Here is an 18,495-nt window from a genome sequence, read left to right as displayed (position 1 = left end):
GGAGTTGTGTGCATCACGGGGCTGGTTAACGCGGGAAAGTGGAGCGGGAAGAGCTGGTTTCTCCGGGTTTGCTGGGCCCCCTGCTTGGGTGTGCTGGACCCGGGGCTTGGATGCGCGCAAGGTGTGCGCCGGCAAAGCCACGGAGAGTCTGCTCCAAGCTGTCAGTTTGCAGATAAGGATGCATAGAAGGCGAATGTGATCCCCCCCGCCCCCGCCTTCAGGGTTGCACAGCGGGTGCACGGAAGGGTAAAACATTGTGGAACAGAGGGGGCGCACGGAAGGGCTGCTTGGGGGAGAGCCCAGGATGTTGGGCGGGGGTGGAGAAAACAGTTGCTTCTCCAGCTTTTGTGGCATCACACGCCCTGGGGACCTGAATGTCTGTTACTCCCTCCCTGCCAGCCAAACTGTTAAGGGCAGTGGAGCCCCCCAGGCCTTGCCTCCTGTCTCCCCCCCCCCCCCCAATCCCCCGCCCCCCAGCCTGCCTTGAGGGTTTGGAGAAGGAAAGAAGGAGTGGAAGAGTGAGGAAGGAAAGACAGGTTGGGGGCAGCAGAGAGCGGAAATGACAAGGACACGTGATGGGGCAGGCCTCTGCAGAGGGGACCACATCCTCCTCAAGGGGCAGGCTCTGAATTTGCCAAGCATTATTCCCTCCCTGGCCTGCACTGCCCCATTTGGGCAATAAAGGATGTTGGACCCCCCCATCTCAGACTTTTCCTGGGCAGATATTCACTGATTCTGTCTTCTCGGGGGCTTTCCAGGTGGTTCTCCGTCACCTCTCCTGTCCCAGCCGTGCCCCTGGAAACTGGGGAGCTCAGTCCTGACCCCAATGCCCCCGCTCAAGGCCCCCACCCCCAAGAGGAGAAGAAAGGGCCCCGCACCAGCTCTCTAGGCCAGCGTCAGAAGGTTGAGGTGCTTTCTGTCCCCCCTGGGGCTTGGCCTCAGTTGTAAACACACAATGTTTAGAAAGGTTCTGGGTGGGGTTTTCATCTTCGAGTAATACCTGGGCACCCTGTGTGGTGGCAAGTACCCCAGGGCGGTGGGGGTGGCGTGGTGCCACCTGGGCCTAGCCTGCTGGTGCCCCTCCAGCCTCTCCAGCCACCGGTGAGGCTTGCTTTGCTGTCTCCTTGCCCAGAAGAGGAAACCAAGGCCCGGTCACAGGGTAGTGGGTGGCAGGGCTGGGGCTGCAGCCTGGATCCTCTTGTCCCAAAACTTTCCTTAGGCCTGACAAACGTGGGGCCCGCAGGCCCTGTAGGAGCCTCTGGCTACGGCCCGCAGACACCGTCCTCGGTCTTGTAACCAGCGGTGACAAGCCTCCCTGGGCTCACAGGGCGGGCAAGTCTGGCTGTCTTACTGCCTGGCCGTGGAGGCCACCTGATGGGGCTCTGGGGAGCCTGGGGCCATCTTGGTCCCGTCCTGGGCGGGGACCATGGTGGCAGGGGACGAGCACAGGAGGGCTGCTTCTGGACAGAGGACGAGGGCCTTCCTGAAGAAATATCACCACTTGGTCCTGGGGACCGTCTGAATAAGTCACTCTCTTGCCTAAAACCTCCAGAAGACTCTCCATTTCTCCTGGTCCCTGGGACCTCACACTGAGTCAGCATGGCCTGGGGGCTGCCCTCCGGGCCTCCTTGGCTGGAGCCTCCTGGGTACAGACTCTCCCCTGGCCCCACCCGGCTTCCAGAGCCAGCCCACTGCTCCCTTCTGAGGCTGCTGCCAGCCCCGCCTCTCCTTTCTGGCCCAGCCCTCTGCGCCTTGCCGGGGGACGGGACAGAGCCCGGCAAAGGAGCACCCAGCTCAGAGAGCAGCCTCAGGGCCTCCAGTGCCCACCCTGTCCCTGTGGTGCGGAGACTGCCTCTGCAGGGGTTCCCTCCTGGTCCTTCATGAGGCCAGTGTCCAGCCTGGCATCCCGATGTCCGGGAGCCCACGAGTGCCCCAAACCATTTCTGTCCGAGGCCATAGCCAGACCCCCAGACGCTGGAGCCCTGCCAGGTGAGGGGAGAGGAATGACAGCTAGGGCCACATGGGAAAGAGGACAAGATGAGGGCGGGGAATGGTGGCCGGTGAGCGCTAGAAGGAGGAGAAGCTGGGGGGCTGTCTGTCCGGGAATCTTCTGGGGTTCAAGCAGGGGCTGGGGTGGCCTGGGGGGGGGTGGGGGGCTTGCCCGATGAGCTCACTCCAGGGAAGAGACTTTCCGCGAATGTGCTCGGAACCAAGGCTGAAGGAAGCTCGCCTCTGTAGTGAGGAGGTCACATCGCCAAACTCAAGATGGGAAGAGATCTGGTGTCTGGAAAGAATACCGTATTAGGGAGCAATTCTTCTCCTGTTATAAGTCCATTAGGAAATTAAAAATCTGGGCTGTGACTTTAAAATATGGAATGGAATTTTCTTCGGAGCCCGCAGGTAAAAAAAAAAAAAATTTTCTTTTCTGTAAATGCTGAAATCTAATGAATCTAAATCTCCTCACCGAGGAAAATGTTCCCAGAGGTGGTTGCTGCTCCTTAACCGTCTCCTGACTTGCAGCTAGGATCGTGTTTTCAGAAATGTTAACATAAAATCCGACAACGTGTGCCCTGGGCTGGAACGGGGATCCGTGCTCCTGAGCGTTGGGGAGCACCTACTGTGTGCCAGGACCTACCCTGTGCTGAGCCAGGGGTGCAGGGGAGGGGAGGGAAGAAGGGTCAGGGCAACCAGCAGACGGCTGGGGCGGGCTCGCACCCCTCAGCCCACAGCGGGTTGGGGAGACCGAGGTGCGTGTCGGGACACGGGGGCACATCTGCCGTCGCTGAGGGCCCACCAGCCCACCCGGGACACCAGACGGAGCAGTCGCCGCCGTGGGGACCCGGGCTCCTAACGACGATCTTCAATCGAGAAAGCTACGCGAGAATCCACGAAGCCCGTAAGAATTTTATCGAGGCTTTTGACCAGAGTGGCAGAAATTCTAAAAACTCGTGTCTTGAGGGTGACTATCATTGACCTAGGATGTTTGATTTAATGCCACGCACAGTCTTAAAGGATGCTGGGTGAGTGTGACGTGTGAGGTGTGTGTGGTTTGGGAGGGGTGGATGTGTGTGGGGGTTATGAGGTGCGTATATGATGTGATTGTGTGTGCGTGTGTATGTGTGTGCCCATGTGTGTGGTTGCTAAGCACTAAACCCATGCACAGCGGATGCCCTCCAGGGAAGTCATCGGGCCACAGGGTCCGAAGGGAAAGGAACCGCGCTGACCTCAGAGGGGGGACAAGGGCGGGGTGGGGGGAGGGTTGAGGAGGGAGGTGGGGAGAGGCAGAAGCAAATGAACACACTGTTTTGACCCCTCCCCCCAATCAGATAACAGTTTTCTCAACACTTGTACACAACTTGGTGGCATTTAAACCCTATCAACCAAAAGACATCGTCTTGGCAAAACCCCCACAGTGGCATCGAGGCTTGAGAACGTTGCAAGGAGCTTGTCGATCAGTCACAGAATCAGTTCAGCGTTAGGAGACTGAATTTCTTGGCCCCCGACCCTGCCCCCGACTAGCTGTGTCACTTGTACAGTGACCTCACTGGTTTTCATTTTCTGCAGAATCTGCAAGATGTGGGAGTCTCTCTAGACCCCAGTGGATCTTCTTTTTTTTTTTTTTTTTAAGTTTATTTATTTTTGAGAGAGGGAGTGTGAGTTGGGGAGGGGCAGAGAGAGAGGGGGACAGAGGATCTGAATCGGGCTCTGCGCGGACAGCGATGAGCCCGACGGGGGGGCTTGAACTCATGGACCACGAGATCGTGACCTGAGCCAAAGTCGGACCGAGTCACCCGGGTGCCCCTAGACACCAGTGGATCTTAACCCGAGTCTGTATGAGAACCACCTGGTGCTTTTCCCTCACGTGCGTGCCCAGGTCACCGTCCAGATCTCCTGAATCAGAACACCCGGGGTGGAACCGGGGACCTGGATGTCAAATAAGCCCTACCTGCGATTTTAGCTGCGAGGCAAAGTTGGGAACCAGCTGTTTAGATTATTCTGGCTCCTGTAACAAACAGCCCCCCAAATCTCACTGGGTCAACATGACTGTAGTTCGTTCTTGGTCACGTAACCATCCAGGCACAGGCACCTACAGCAATCCTCCAGTGGGGATTCGGCCACCCTGCCTCCTGTCTTGTGCCTCTGTCATTGTCACTGTCCTCTTCGGTCTCACGGGGTGCGGGGGTGGTCTCCATTCCGGTGAGCTGGAAGGGGAAGAGCACAGAGGATCAGCGGAGCGTGGACCCCTCGGATGGGACGCAGTCACAGCGGCCACGTGGCCCCACCTTCTTCAGGGCGGCTTGGGAAACGCAGTCCGCGGGAAGCCGGGGACCCGGGTCTGCCTCAGCGGGTATAATCTTCGGGATTCTTCAGGCAGCAGAGTTCCTGGATGGTCGTCCCTTTTGCTGCCACGGTCATCCGGACGAACCTCTGCAGAGCTCTTCCATCCTGCCTCCAGTTTCCTCTGCATCAGTGTCCCCCCCCCCACTCCCCCCAGATGCCATGCTCCCTGCACCAAGTGCTACGCTGCATTCCTCATTCTTTCTGTCCCCCAAAGCACCCGGCAATGACTTTGCAAAGATGATGCACTCAAATGTTCGCCGAGTGGATGACTTACATATGTGATTTTTCACAGACTCGTTAGCCCTGGGACGAAGGGCTGGAGCCCTGGGATCTGCAGACCCAGGTCCTAACCCGGCTCCAACTTTTATTAGGCTGTGGGTCCCTCCCCCCAAGCCTCGGTTTCAGTAAAATTGGCCAACAACAGTGCCAACCTCGCAAAGCTGTGGCGAGGATGACTGAGCTACTGGTCATGACGCTGAGCACACTACCTGGGTGACAGGTGTACCTCCGCCGGGGGTCTGCCCGGGGGATCGCGCCGTCTTGAGACAGGCTCAGCGGAGGTCACATCCACAGCCACCAGGACCTGGACAGATCAGCTCCATTTGTCTTTTTGCAAATGGCCTGCAAGTTTGGCACCGTGGAAAATAACATCTAGAAGGTTCGACAACTTTATCCAGGCGGCCCTGCCGACTCTTGAAATACTGGCAGGATGAGGGACGGCATAATGTCACTACGGAATTCCTTACATTTATACGGTACTTGGTGGCACACGTCAGTGTTTGACAGCTGCCATCCTAGCTCAGGGCTCAGCCAACTTTCCCCATAAAGCGCCAGATAGTAAACATTGCAGGCTGTGTAGACCATGTAATCTCTGTCACAACTACTCACTTTGCCAGTTTGGTGTGAAAGCAGCCCCAGACCGTATGTAAACAAATAAATATGGCCACGCTCCAATAAAACCTTATTTACGAGACAGGTAGCAGGCTGGATCCGGCCGGCTCGCAGCTCCACTGAAGGTTCAAGTTTAGTCATTTCGGCATCACGTGACTCTCTCTGCTGTAGCTGAGCGGACCGGAGGACAGTAACCCAAGACCAGGGACCCATCGAATTACCTCCCCGGAGAAATGGAAGGACGGGGTAGGCCCATGAGGGTCAGTCTGCCTTGTTTGTCCTGCGTCCCAGGGCCTCCCAGTGCCCAGCACATGAACGGTGCCACTTTATAGACATTTATGACACGGAGCTCCAGATCGAGCCACTGGAGACTAGTCAGTGTATGGTGGACTTTGAGACTGCAAGGTCGCATATCCCCCTGGCAGATCAAAAGAGAGAGAAAAGAGAGAAGGGGAGCGCGGAGAGACCACATGGCCCAGGGAAGAGAGAAAGAGAGTCAGAGAGAGCCAGAGACTGAGACAGAGAGAGGCAGACAATCTCTGAGTCCTGATGACTTCCCAGCCCCACCTGAATCCAGCTCACCCTTAAGCCAACTCCCCTTCTGAGCTCTCTGCGTGGGTGTTTGCTCTGAACAAGGACACCAGTACGGCAAGACTCAGGATGCAGCCCTCCTGAGCTGTCCCAGGACTTTTTCTACTAGTCAACGGTTTGCAACCCCTTTTTTCCATCAGAAACCCTGCCGAAAACCCGGGCTCCTCCAGGACAGGGGTGAAAAACCAGCCTTCCCGAGAGAGCACCGGGTCCTGGGGCACTCCACGGCTTCTGCAGATCTCCTCGCCCCCTCCCTCTCCCCTGGATCCACCCTCCCATCTGTGGGGGGGTGCCCTACTCTGCCTGGAGGGCTCCTGGGGCTCGGAAAGCACCCCAGGCTGCGGTGGCTTCGGTTCCAGGCGCATCTGTGAGGGGAGCGCATTCCACAGGCAGAACAGGAGTGCACACACACACACACACGTGCACAGACACTGCCACCATCACCATCACCACCACCACACCACGCCATTTCCTGTTTTTCTCACTGTCAAGCCTAGCGGCTCCCTGGTCTGCTTACCATACCATTAACCTGTTCGCTTCCAGGCTGGCGAAGGATTCCTCTCATTTCCTCCTATTGTTTGACGGGAACGCATTTGATGCTGAATGTGTGTACGTGCGTGTGTGTGTGTTTGTAATGGAGGAAATGGCCTCAAATGGTCTGTTTGTGAGGCTTATCGGTGAGAGGAAGGCAGTTCTAAATTCTAATTCCTGGGGAAGAAGCCGGGAGGCAATCCTGTATCCTCTCCTTCCGGATATTTTTAACGCGTTGAGCACGTATTTGCCAAATGTCCCCCCCTCCCCCCCCCCCCAGCCCTTTACCGGGCACTGAGAAAGGCTCAAGAGACAACAAAAGAAAATGAGACCGGGACCCAAGTCTGGGGGGGAAGCAGGCAGTTGACGAGTGGTGGGGGGGGGGGAGGGAGACGAAAAACGACATCTGTGAAGCCCTTGTGGGGTGTGTGGGACTGTCCTCTAAGGAAGCCCTTTCCTCCATGCCTCCCGGAAGGTGGGTTCCGTTTTATAGATGAAGAAGCCGAAGCTCTATTAGGAGGTGACATGGCTCTAAAGCGGGGAAGCTAAGATGTGAGTCCACATGTGTCCTGGCTGCGTCACCAGACCAGGCTGACTTTGGAAATTAACAAAACCGGCAAAAGAAACAATCCTCGGCCTCCAGACGTGGGCTGGGGGTGAGCCAGCTGCTGGACCCGCAGGTGCACGGGAGGGTTCAGAGAGTAGCCGAGAGTGAGGACAGGGCTCCTGGGCGGAGGAAGCCCTCGAGAAGAAGTGTCTGGGGGGGGTGGGGGGGAGCACCCATCCCAACCAAGGGGCCTCCAGGAGGAGGTCCCTGCTCAGGGGTTGGGGAGGCTGAGCGGACCCAGTGTGGAATTGAGGGCCTTCCTATGGGCCTTGGCCCAGCACACGCGGCTCCCCCACCCCTAGCTGCACCTCCTTCCCTTCGGGCAAAGCTGGTGGGGTCTGTGTAACGCTGGGTCTCCCCATGCCTGGAGTGGTCTCCCCATTCCACGTCCGGAATGACCTTATACGTGAAATCTGCTTCCTTCAGCACAGAAAATTGAGTGTTTTACACTGTGACAAGGGGAGAGATACCTTTCTCAGATTTGTGGGGCCCGGTCTGAATAATATACCCCAGTGGGAAAGGGACATGGCTTTATACCATCCTTGAGAGCGTCAGCATGGCCGACGGATGCGCCCCGCTGTTGGGGAGTTAAAAGGCCTCAGGTGGGTGGAATACCAGCTTGGGCCATGGCTTGGAAACCAGGAAGAGTCGGGAGGTTGGCCGTCTCCGTGGGCACCGCACCCTGGTCTCGCCAGGCCTGCATCAAAGCCTGCCTGGCCCTTGAGTCTGGGGACTTGGGGTCCAGCTCAGGCTGTCAGGAAAACTGCTGTATGAACTGGACAAATTGCCCTCTCCTCTTGCCCTCAGCTTCCCCGTAAGTCAGCAGGGCCGTGGGCAAGACTGCGGCCACCCGTTAGAATCACTGTGGCTCCAGGCCTTGAGACCCTGACTTAATTTGCTTGAGGTTGGACCCAGTTTTTGGAGCTTCTAAAAATCTCCCCCAGCAGATTCTAACACCCGGCTGGGGCAGGAGCCTGGGACAGGAGGACGTTAGGATTGTCCTTGGGGCCCCACCCAGGGGCATGAATGAGGTCTTTGCCTCTGGAAGGAGAAATGAACCTATTTGAAAATCAGAATTGTTTTCACTTCTGACCGTCCTGTTTCTTTATTTTGATAAGCAACTCAGAGAGAGTTTGTAAGTAACGTTATTGAGATCGCAGCTAATGCTTTTGTACAATCACAGAGTATCCAGATGAAAGGCCAGGGCAGAGAAAATTGTGCTGCCCCATGCCATAGCCACCATCCCTGTGCGCCGATTGAAATTCAAACTGATCAAAAAATGAAACAAAATTAAAAGTTCATTTCCCCAAGTGTTTAGGACCCCCATGTGGCTGCTGACCGCTGAATTATGTTTATGTATTTTTTGAGAGGGGGAAGGGCAGAGAGAGGGAGATGCAGAATCCGAAGCAGGCTCCGGGCTCTGAGCTGTTACGACAGCAGACGGTGCCACGTGGGGCTCGAACTCGTGGACCTCGAGATCACGACTTGAGCCTAAGGGTAGGAACCGTAGGAGGCAATCGAAGGCAGAGCGGGAGAAAAGAAGTTCCAAGGAGAGTAACCGCTAACGCCTAATGCTGCCAAGAGCCCCAAATAGGGACCGAAGTGTAGGCGGACCCTGGGGGACAGTCAGGGGATGGAGGCTGAGGCTGTGAGGCCGTGGCTGTTGGCGTCGTTCGGGCCGGCCGTGTTCGCTCAGACCCCCGGTCGGTGTCGCGCTGTACTCTGCCCTTCAGGACCTGCCCTGTGATCACAGAGGGCCCCACAGCAGCTTGAGGGCACCAAGTGTGCGTCTGGGGCTGCCCCGGAAGCTGTCACAGTCTGGCGTGGAGGAAAATGGAGGTTCCTCCGTGGCTCCCACCTCTGAGCCACAGGATGTCAGTGCTCGGAAGCATCTGTACGGAAGGGAGTTGATTTTATCGAGCGTGGATCCGAGCCGGGTCTGTTATCTGAAGAGACGCCTGAGCTGGGCTGTTCGGAAGCAACAGTCCTGTGCACCCTCCTCCAGGCCCGGCCCAGCCCTCCTCCCGAAACTCTGTCCTCAGCCACTGTGGTCTTCAGGCTGAGGTTAAAGTTCAGATAGCAGGTGTTTTTAGGACAAGGCTGAAAGGTTTTCTAAAAATACCCGATTTCAGTTTCTTTTTTCAAATTCTCAGTGGAACCTGTGACTTATTAGGGTTTTGTAGTCAGGGGCTGAGATGGGGGCAATCAGTCACTGAAAATATTCCATGGGGCGCCTGGGGGGCTCAGTCGGTTAAGCGTCAGACTCTTGATTTCGTCTCAGGTCAGGATCTCACGGTTTGTGGGATCGAGCCCCGCATTGGGCTCTGTGCTGACAGCAGGAAGCCTGCTGGGGATTCTCTCTCTCCCTCTCTCTCTCTGCCTCTCAAAATAAATAAAAAAAAAATTCCAATTCTACGCCAATGCCCTGGGAGGGTTGTGCTGATGGCATTATAGCTGTTGGAAGGAGAGACAGTGGCACAGATTTGTGGCTGCAAGTTGGGACCAAAGATCTAACGGTGGCAGGAAGGCACCCTGCCCCTGCCACACGGTTGAGATCTTACAAGATGTGTCGACTCCCCTTGTATCCCTAGAGGTAGGTGGGAAGGGAGTCGTGGTTGCTCTCAGAAGCAAGCTCTCTGCATCCTTAGGGAAACAGCTGCTGGTGCATGATGGAGAGTAAGAGTGCCGACTGCCCCAGGTGAGGGGCCCGTGGCTCTGAACCCTGAAGGGACTGAGGTCCCTCAGCTCTTATGGGTGGAGCCAGGATTTGAACCTGGACTTATGGCTCTAAATTGCAGGGGGTTCCGCTGCAGAAATCGTCCTTTGGGAAGCCTTCCTCCGCTTTGAGCCTGTTTTCCTGTCAACTGGGTTTGTTGGGATGCGTGTTTGTCAACATCGATCACTGCCTCAAAGGTGGGTGGAGGTCCCCAGGTGGGGCAGAGGGTTTGGGGAGTGGTTAAGAGTCTGGCATTGGAATCACACTGGCCACAAAATCCAGCTCTGAAAGGGGGGGGGGGCAAATTGTTTAACCTTCCTGAACCATAGGACTGTATGGTCTGTGGAAAGGAAATAATGGTTTTCTCCCCTCTCTCTCTCTCTCTCTCCCTCGGTCTCTGATTGTTAGAGTTAAGAAGGAGCAGGACTCAGTCGGTTAGGCGTCCCACTTCGGCTCAGGTCATGATGTCCCAGTTATCGAGTTCAAGCCCCACATCAGGCTCCGGGCTGACAGCTCGAGGCCTGGAGCCTGCTTCGGATTCTGTGTCTCCTTCTCTCTCTGCACCCCCCCCCACCCCCACCCCACTGGTGCTCTGTGTCTGTCTCTCTCTCCAAAACAAATAAACATGAAAGAAATTTGTTTTTAAAAAGAAGGAGCATCCATGCACAGGGTGTACAGATCAGTACCGGGCATCTGCAAGTAGGGGCAAAATCCCCCAACGCTACTTGTCAGAATCTCCAGGAAACTGAGTGGATTTGAAAAAGTCGTCCGAGATTTCTTCTAGAGAGACCACGGATGCCTGGAGGGTGAGGCGGCCCGTCAGGTTCTCTGCGTGGTCCGCTGTACTTTGTGAGATCTTAGCCTAATTTTCTGTGTCAACTTCTCTGAGCCACAGGGTGCCCAGATATCCGGTCAAACCTGATTTCTGGGTGTGTCTCTGAAAGAGATTAGTATTTGACCCAGGAGGGCAGATTACCTGCCCCAAGGCTGGCAGGCTTCATCCCATCCACGGAGGGGCTAATGGAACAAAAAAGTGGAGAAAGGCTGAATTTTATTTCTCTGCCTGACTACTGGGCTGGGAAATGAACCTCCTGCCCTTGGACTAGAACCACAGCACTGGCTTTCCTGGGTCTCCAGTTTGCAGATGGAGAATCGTGGGACTTCTCAGCCTCCTTGATGAGCCGTTTCCGCATAATAAATCTTTCTCTTCGGCCACCTGTACCTGTATCCCGCTCTCTCTCTAATTTCTCTCTCCCCAACCTTTTACTTCACCCTTCCTTGATTTGTTTTTTCTCCTTACGCCCGTCACCAGCATGCTACACATCTTATGTGTCCCTCTGTTTGTCGCCTGCAGTCCCCCCTAGACTGCATCTCTCGAAGGGCAGGGATTCGCTCTTTTTTATTTTGTCGCTCCGGGTCCTAGGTGTGAGCTGGCATAGAGCAGGGGCTGAACAAATACTTCTCAAATGAGTGAATGGATAAATTCATAGATGACAAAATGCTTCCACGTATATCGGTGGATGTATGGATTCCACCGGCTTTTCACCCCACCCCCCACCCTTGGGGGTCACTCTCGGTAGGCATCATTTTGCAGAAGAGAGAGACAGGAAACATAAGAGTTTCACTCGCTTTCACAAGATCTCTGGATCAGGATGCCGCTCATGGCTCTGACTCCTAGTTCAGTGGTCTTTTACCCTAGGCTGCTGTCCTGGTGGGAGGATTTCCTGTCCGCCAGCTTTGCAGATGGGCCAGGACTCAAGGAGCAGGCGACTTGCTCTAACCCCATAGCCCAGGGCGCTAGCGATCCCCTCCCCCGTCCAGCCCCGACCTTCCATTGCCTCTGGAATCTCCCTAGTTCAGCGCAGCATCGATCGCACGATGCGTTGGTTAAGATATTACGTTTGGGGGGTGTAATTATTTCAAAGGCAATTAGGTATTCAATATTTCTTATTCTGCCTGCCGGTAGGAATTAATAGAGAACCTTTCAATCAGGAACAACTGCGAAACAATTTCTGACCCCAAAGATAATCAATATTACCCAGCAGAGCATTCTTCTATCTTCAGGAGGCTGTTCGTTTCTGATACTTTTACAACCAGGGGGGGACTGTTCTGTTTCCATCTTCATCAGAAGCCCCTGCCCACATCCTTTACATACGGTCTTTAAGAAGACACAGAAATCTATATGGCTTTTTCTTACTGTCTATTTCCTTGTCAGTTCCAGGGTGCTGGGCATAGTCCTAGAGAGTCCTGCCCAGTGGGACACTGAGGGATGTTCATGTTGTTACGACTTTGCCCTGAGCCTCTGACCACATTCTCTGGGCCCTGTGGTGGGAATGGACCCTTACCCATGCCACTAGGTGATGTGTCCTGCTAGTCCCTTAGAGCCCACGGACCTGGTACCTTCCCAGGAGCACCTCTGAAGTAGTTAACGGTATCTTTTCTCCCCTCTGCCATGCAGGCTCAGTTCCAGGGCTGGCCTGTGCCTCAGTTTCCCTGCTGTCACAAGGACTGGTGTTCTGCCTGCTTGGCAAGGTCCCTGACGTCCTATCCAACTCTTGCTGGGCTCCTCCCCAGGGTGGGGGCTCTGTGTACGGGGTACGGGTACTCAGAACAAATCTTTGTCGTTGGCTCCTGTTCTCTCTATCCCCTCTCCCGTTTTTCTGTGTCCACATCAAGTTCTGCTCTTAAGTCTGCAGGAATTGTGAAGGGAACTCAAATAATGGCAATCAATAGAAGGGGGGAAGATTTTTCATATGCTAATAGGAACGGCTGATCTCAGACCTCCATTTACATACAACAAGGCAGGGAAGACTATTGGGCAAAAAAGGTCACGGGGGAAATGCAGAGAATGTTCTAGAACAAAGGCGTCCTTGGCATATCTTGGATCTGAGGACCCCGTTTTCACTGGAACCAATGTAATTTCTGTAATTTCTACTCCCTCTACCATCTGAGGGAGTGTGGATGACCCACACCTCTGGTTCATTTGCAATGCTGGCCGCATAGGCTGCTGTCTTGGGAGACACCGTGGGAATTTCGAAAGCTGATGGGAAAATGACCACACAAGTGCCTCTCAGGAAGGGAGAAGGGGGACCTATGATCCTTAAAGCCTTGAAGTCGTCCCACTATCATTTTGTGAGGACATAGATTCAGGGGGGCTGCCGCCCCTTTCAATTCTCTGCTTCCCACGCTCCTCCCCGCTACCTGACATGGACCTAACGGTCCCCACCATGTGACAGTGAGAGAAACCGAGGCGCAGAGATGCGAGGCGGTTGCTTCATGGTCACCCAATCGGAAATGGCAGAGCCACGGTATCAACCCAGGTACGTCTGACTGCACGTGCTTTCTCCAGCGGAGACGTCGAAGAGATTTTGGGATGATGCCACACAAGTGTCCCGTGAGGGCACAGAACAGCCGGTGGTCCATTTACCAAACGTTTAATGAGCATTCAAGCTACAGTAGGCGGCTGCCTCAGGCCGCGTGGCTCGTCTGAGTTGCGTGCGTGAGACCAAAGTCCCAATTTTGGGATCTGTTCTATTCTCTGAAGTCCCCACACTGGTACTTCCTGGGCTCCGGGCTTCTGTGATCTCCCCTGTTGTTTCCTGGGAAAGAGAATAAAGAAGTGATGGCTGTGATCACGTGCTTGTGTTTCCAGTTAAACAAGCTCTCCAATGACCGTGTGTTGACAGGTCAGGCATGGCGCTATCTCCGAGGGCAAGGAGGGGATGGGCACTGTGCCCTTGGGGGATGCCCTATAGGCGTTGGATGTCTGATGTCCTTCCAGGCCGTGGCACGTTTTCAGCGTCAAGATGGGCAGGTGGCTCCATGTGTGGTTTTCCACACCCGGTGAAGGTTCTTTGAAAGGGTGGGGGTGGTGTGGGCTGGAGGGTCCTCAGCTCCTACCGGATTCCAGTCCTTCCTGCTCCTGACTCCTGAAGGCCCCTTCTGAAGAGCCTTTAGGGCAACCTCATGCTTTTCCACCAGGCAGTGTCTCTCTGTCCACACATCCCTCCCTCCCTCCCTCTCTCCCTCCCTCCATCCACTCACCTGTCCATCCGTCCATCCGTCCATCTACCAGCACATTTTCTATCTGTTCTCCATTGCTCCCAGCTCTGGGTCGACAGAGACGAGAGGAAAAAGAAGGGCCCTCTCTTCTGTCTCTTTTGATGGCCTTTGGTCGTGCATTTTCCAATCCCTAGATGGGGAGACACAGGCCAATCACGAAAAGTGAATGCAACCCCAACTGGCTATCTCAGGGGATTTCAAATCAGGCCAGGCCGGTGGAGAGAGACAAAGACTACCTTCAGCTGATTCCTGGAGGCCGCAAGACCGGTCAGCTGAGCGGTCTTTACGGCACATTGGACGGCCCTGTCTTTCTTCTCCCCGGATCCTGGCATCACACAGCCAGCCATTGAAGGACAAAATCCAAATTGTCTGCTCACCTGGCAACCCTCCTCCCCGCACCCACGCCCCGCCTGGAATGGGCCCCCTCAGACCTTCCAAACAGTCTTCCCACTTGTCACTTTGGGTTTGCTGTTCTTTTTTGCCCAGGAAAGAGGACAATCAGCATAATGGCTCCCTTGTGCTGAATGTGACATCAGAAAGAGGCTACCAGAGCTGCTTCCAAGCTCTCCTCTCCGCTGTCACTCCCAGCGTCCCTGGTAGCGGCCCCAGGACCCGCCCAGCTCGCCTCGTCTGCCCCCCAAAAAGAGGCAGCAGGCGGTGGGGAAGATCACGTGGGTTCTGATGCCAGAGGACCTGTAGCCTGGCCTCTTAGGAGTCGGCCGAGCAGAGGTAATTGTCTCACATCTCTGGTCCTGGGTGTTCTCATCTCGGAGGGGGGATAACCCCGTATCTCAGAATCAAATAAGGTAAGGCACCTGAAAAGTGCTTTGCACCGCAGAGGGTGGGAAGCTATTCTAGGACTGGAGGGATCAAAGCCTTTGAATCCCGGCGTCAAGGTGGAAGTGACCGATGAGGCCTGTGACCATCTCACCCTTCTTCAGTTTTCTTTAATTTTTTTTTTTAATTTTACATTTATTTGTTTTCGAGAGTCAGAGAGAGACAGAGCGTGAGCAGGGGAGGGGCAGAGAGAGGGAGACAGAATCCGAAACAGGCTCGAGGCTCTGAGCTGTCAGCACGGAGCCCGACGCGGGGCTTGAACTCACAAACTGTGAGATCATGACCTGAGCTGAGGTCGGACACTCAACCGACTGAGCCACCCAGGCACCCCCTTCAGTTTTCTTAAAAAAAAAAAAAAAAAAAAAAAGGCTCATCACAAAAATCTGCAACGTGAACTGAGAGGCAATGTCTAGAACCAGGTGCCCTGGAGGGAAAGGCCATGGTGGGGAACTTTCTGGGCATAACTTGCCACTTGTCCCTAGCACCCAGTGGGCAGGCCCCCCCTTTCTTCCTGAGGCTCTGCTGCATAAAAGGAAGGCCAGAAAGCATCACTAATACATTCATTCAACAAACATCACCGGGCACCTACTGGGTAATCGTGCTAAGTGCTGGGGCTACGAAAGTGGAGAAGGGAGGAGTCCAGCAGAGGTGGGGGGCTTGCACAGACCTGACCCTCAGCAGCTGGGCCACTAAACAAGCCACGGAGCCCCTCTGAGCCTCAGTTTCCTGGTCTGCAAGCTGGGAACAATAAACAGCACACACCGAAGGGGGTGACGTGGTATATGCGTGGAGTATTTAGACACTGGTCAAGAAGTGATAGATGACGATGGCGATGACAGTGACCGTGGTGCAGATGATGACAAAGTTCCTCTCCTTGGGAACACGCTAGGACACTACGGAGGTGCAGAGTGGGCACCTGAGTTTCACTGGGGGCCTGGGTAGCGGGCCTCCGGAGGAGGTGGCTCTTGGTCGCGCGGAAAGGGAAGGGAACTCACCAGACCATCCGTCCAGAGGGGCTGGGCCTCGGCTGCAGTCACCCCAACCCTCAAATCTCGGGGGTTTGACACTTCGGATTTATTCTTGTTCACACCCAGGCTCTGCACGTCCAGAGACTCAACATCCGGCTGTTGTAAGGACTCAGTGACGGAGGCTGCTTCCGCCTGGGGTCGGTCCACCGCCTCACCACCGAGCACATGGAGCTCCCACCTGCTCTTCTATCCGTTGGCCAGAACTCATCACGTGGCCAGTCTGACTTGCAAGGAGGGCTGGGAAATGCGGGAGACTACGTGGGTATTCAGGAGCAATAAATGTGTGGCGCCCAGAAGGCGGGGTGGGGAGAGCCTCCCACGCTGGGGGAACAATATATTCAAAGGCTCAGGGACCAGAGGGAGAACGGTGTCTGGGAAGCCGTGAGCAAGAGAGCAATGAAATGAAATGAGATGAAATGAAATGAGAGCAAGAAAGGAAAGAGGGACTGGGGGCTGAGTGGTGGCAAGGATGAGCCAGTGGGTCGTGCTCGAGAGCTCTGGCTGCAGTGGATCCAAGGGCTGGAGGCAAGGAGCCTCGTGGGAGGCCATAGCGGGGAGTGGGGAGTCTGCACAAGGGATGTAGAGGTCTGAGTTGGGGCCATGGCCGCAGGGCAAGAGAGGAGGGGACAGGTTTTTGAGCTGTCGGCACGTAGAATCCAGAGGCCAGCTGGAAGTCAGGGAGATGGGGAGAGATCGGGGCAATTCCCAGCCTCTGCACTTGGGTGATTGCCATTCCCCGAGACAGGCATCCGGAAGGCAGCTTTGGGGGAAGATGAGGGGCTCGGGGGTGCATCTGCCCAGGATGCAGTGGGATACAACATTCTAGGGCTTGGGAGAGAGACTTGGGCTTGTGAATCGTCAACCCACGGATCACAGCCGTCCCGTCTGCTCAGTCGACCTCCTTGGCAGACCCCTGCCAGGCACCGCTTGGAGGAGGCAGGGCAACCAGCCAGTCCTGAAAGAACAAAGGGGAGGCTGACAGATTAAAAAGCACCATGTGTTATCTCAGCAACTGAAGTTCTGATCAATTTCCAGTCTGCGAATTTCCAATGGCTAGGGGGCGGGGTCGGAAGTGGGACAAAAAATTGAGGTGCTAATTATGGCAAGAGGAAGAACGCTGTTAACACGGAGTGGACAGCCTGGGGCGCAGCCCGAGCACAGCACATCAATATCCTGCTTTGTAATCTCTGAGGTAATTGAAGCGTGATTGACCCCCCAGGTCTCTGGTCTTGGGGATTTGGACTCCACTGTATTGTGAAGGGTTCCCTCCTGGAAGTGACTCTCACAGCGCGTCCTGTCCTCCTGGCAGACGGGAGCTATTGACAGATGCATCATAAAAAGCCTCGTGCATTATTAAGTGGCAGAGGTAGTTTCCTCGTGCCCCGAAGTCCTTTGCTGTTTTCTTGGTTGTTACTCTGACATTACAAAGGCTTCTTCCAAGTCAGCCCGGACCCACGGTTCAGCCTCTAGGGACGAGTCCCATATCCCCGAACACGGCAGCTAGCGGAGGGTGAATCCCAGGTGGGATCTTTGCAACTTAATCAATACTTGCATTGGATTCTGGCCATTTTGCAGACGGGTAAATGGAGGTGCGGAGGCGTTAAGTCATTTGCCTGCTTCACGTATGAGAGTGCAGCCAGCGACAGAAGTGCTGCTCTGGCTTATGCAAATCATGGCTGCAGGTCCTCTGCAGAGGGAAGGAGCAGGTACAGCTAGAAAAGTCGAGGACTCCACCCAAATCACCCGCCCAAAAGGGGAAATACAGCCACCCTCGTCTGAGCCTCTCTGCCCTGTAGAAAGGCCCGAGCGCCTTTTATTCAACAGAGGACTGTTCAACAATAAATATTTCTCACCCAGGGCCCAGAGAAGTTACCACCGTTGGCTCCTGCCCAGCCTGGCTGAGTCAGCAGGAAATCAGCCAAGGTGCAGAAAACCTTGTGTTCTGTGGTTTTGGTGTGTTGTTTTTTAAATATCGGGCTGGAAAGCAACAATGACTGAAAAACACACGTGAACGCCAGCACCTCTGTGGGGCTCCGATCCCGGTCAGGGTCAGGTCAGGGTCTTGGGGTGCTGGGAACATCTCGTGGGTGGAAGGGTGGAGGCGTGGGCGTTACAGGGGATTCGGAAAGGTGTCCAAGGCAGACCTTTCTCACCTGCAGTTTCTTATCTATAAAATGGGTCGATGAATTGTCGGCTCCTCGGGGCTGGAGCGAGGTTGAAGTTTTCTGCGAAGTAAAGAGGGTTTTAGGGGGAGAGCATCAGCCTTGGATTCGGTCCTTCCCGTCACACTTCTTAGCGGAGTCCTCGGGCAAGACTTCTCCTCTTTGAGAGACTACGGCTCGTTCGCAAAATGGTATGTTAGTATTTCCCATATGGATCTTTCCAAGCTAGGAATGGGGGCTCAAAGGACTGGGCAAACATGAAAGTTTAAATTGTGAAGGCCTAGGGGCACCTGGGTGGCTCAGGTCATGATCTCAAGGTTTGTGAGGTCGAGCCCCGCGTCGGGCTCTGTGCTGACAGCTCGGAGCCTGGAGCCTGCTTCGGGTTCTGGGTCTCCCTCTCCCTGCCCCTCCCTTGCTCACACTCTGTGCCTCTCTGTCTCTCGATAATCAATAAACGTTAAAAAAAAATAAAAAAAATAAAATAAATTGTGAAGTTCTAGGCATATACATATGTGTGTATATATATATATACACACACACACATATATATATATATACACACACACACACATATATATATATATATATTTTTTTTTTTTTTTTACGCTGCTGTTATAATAGTGCTTTGCCTGGAGCAGACCCTGACTGGTGGGACCTTGTTTATCTGGGTTCGGTTTTTAGCCGAAATGGGGGGACAGCTCCTTGGTTGGGGCTTAACAGAAAAGGAGC

At 54.7% G+C, this 18,495-nt stretch overlaps 1 long non-coding RNA gene across 1 annotated transcript; it reads right to left on the bottom strand.

Annotated features, from left to right (window-relative positions):
- Window positions 1-12,951: 12,951 nt before the first annotated feature.
- LOC109492892 lies at window positions 12,952-16,785 on the bottom strand. Its single transcript, XR_002146858.3, has 3 exons — window positions 15,572-16,785; window positions 13,722-13,869; window positions 12,952-13,276 (listed from the first exon to the last, which is right to left on the bottom strand). It is a non-coding gene; the product is annotated as an uncharacterized LOC109492892 (long non-coding RNA).
- Between the last annotated feature and the right edge of the window lie 1,710 nt (window positions 16,786-18,495).

This window comes from Felis catus, chromosome D2 (assembly GCF_018350175.1).
Source record: "Felis catus isolate Fca126 chromosome D2, F.catus_Fca126_mat1.0, whole genome shotgun sequence".
Classification (NCBI taxonomy): domain Eukaryota; kingdom Metazoa; phylum Chordata; class Mammalia; order Carnivora; family Felidae; genus Felis; species Felis catus.
This window is presented reverse-complemented; position numbering and strand designations above follow the sequence as displayed.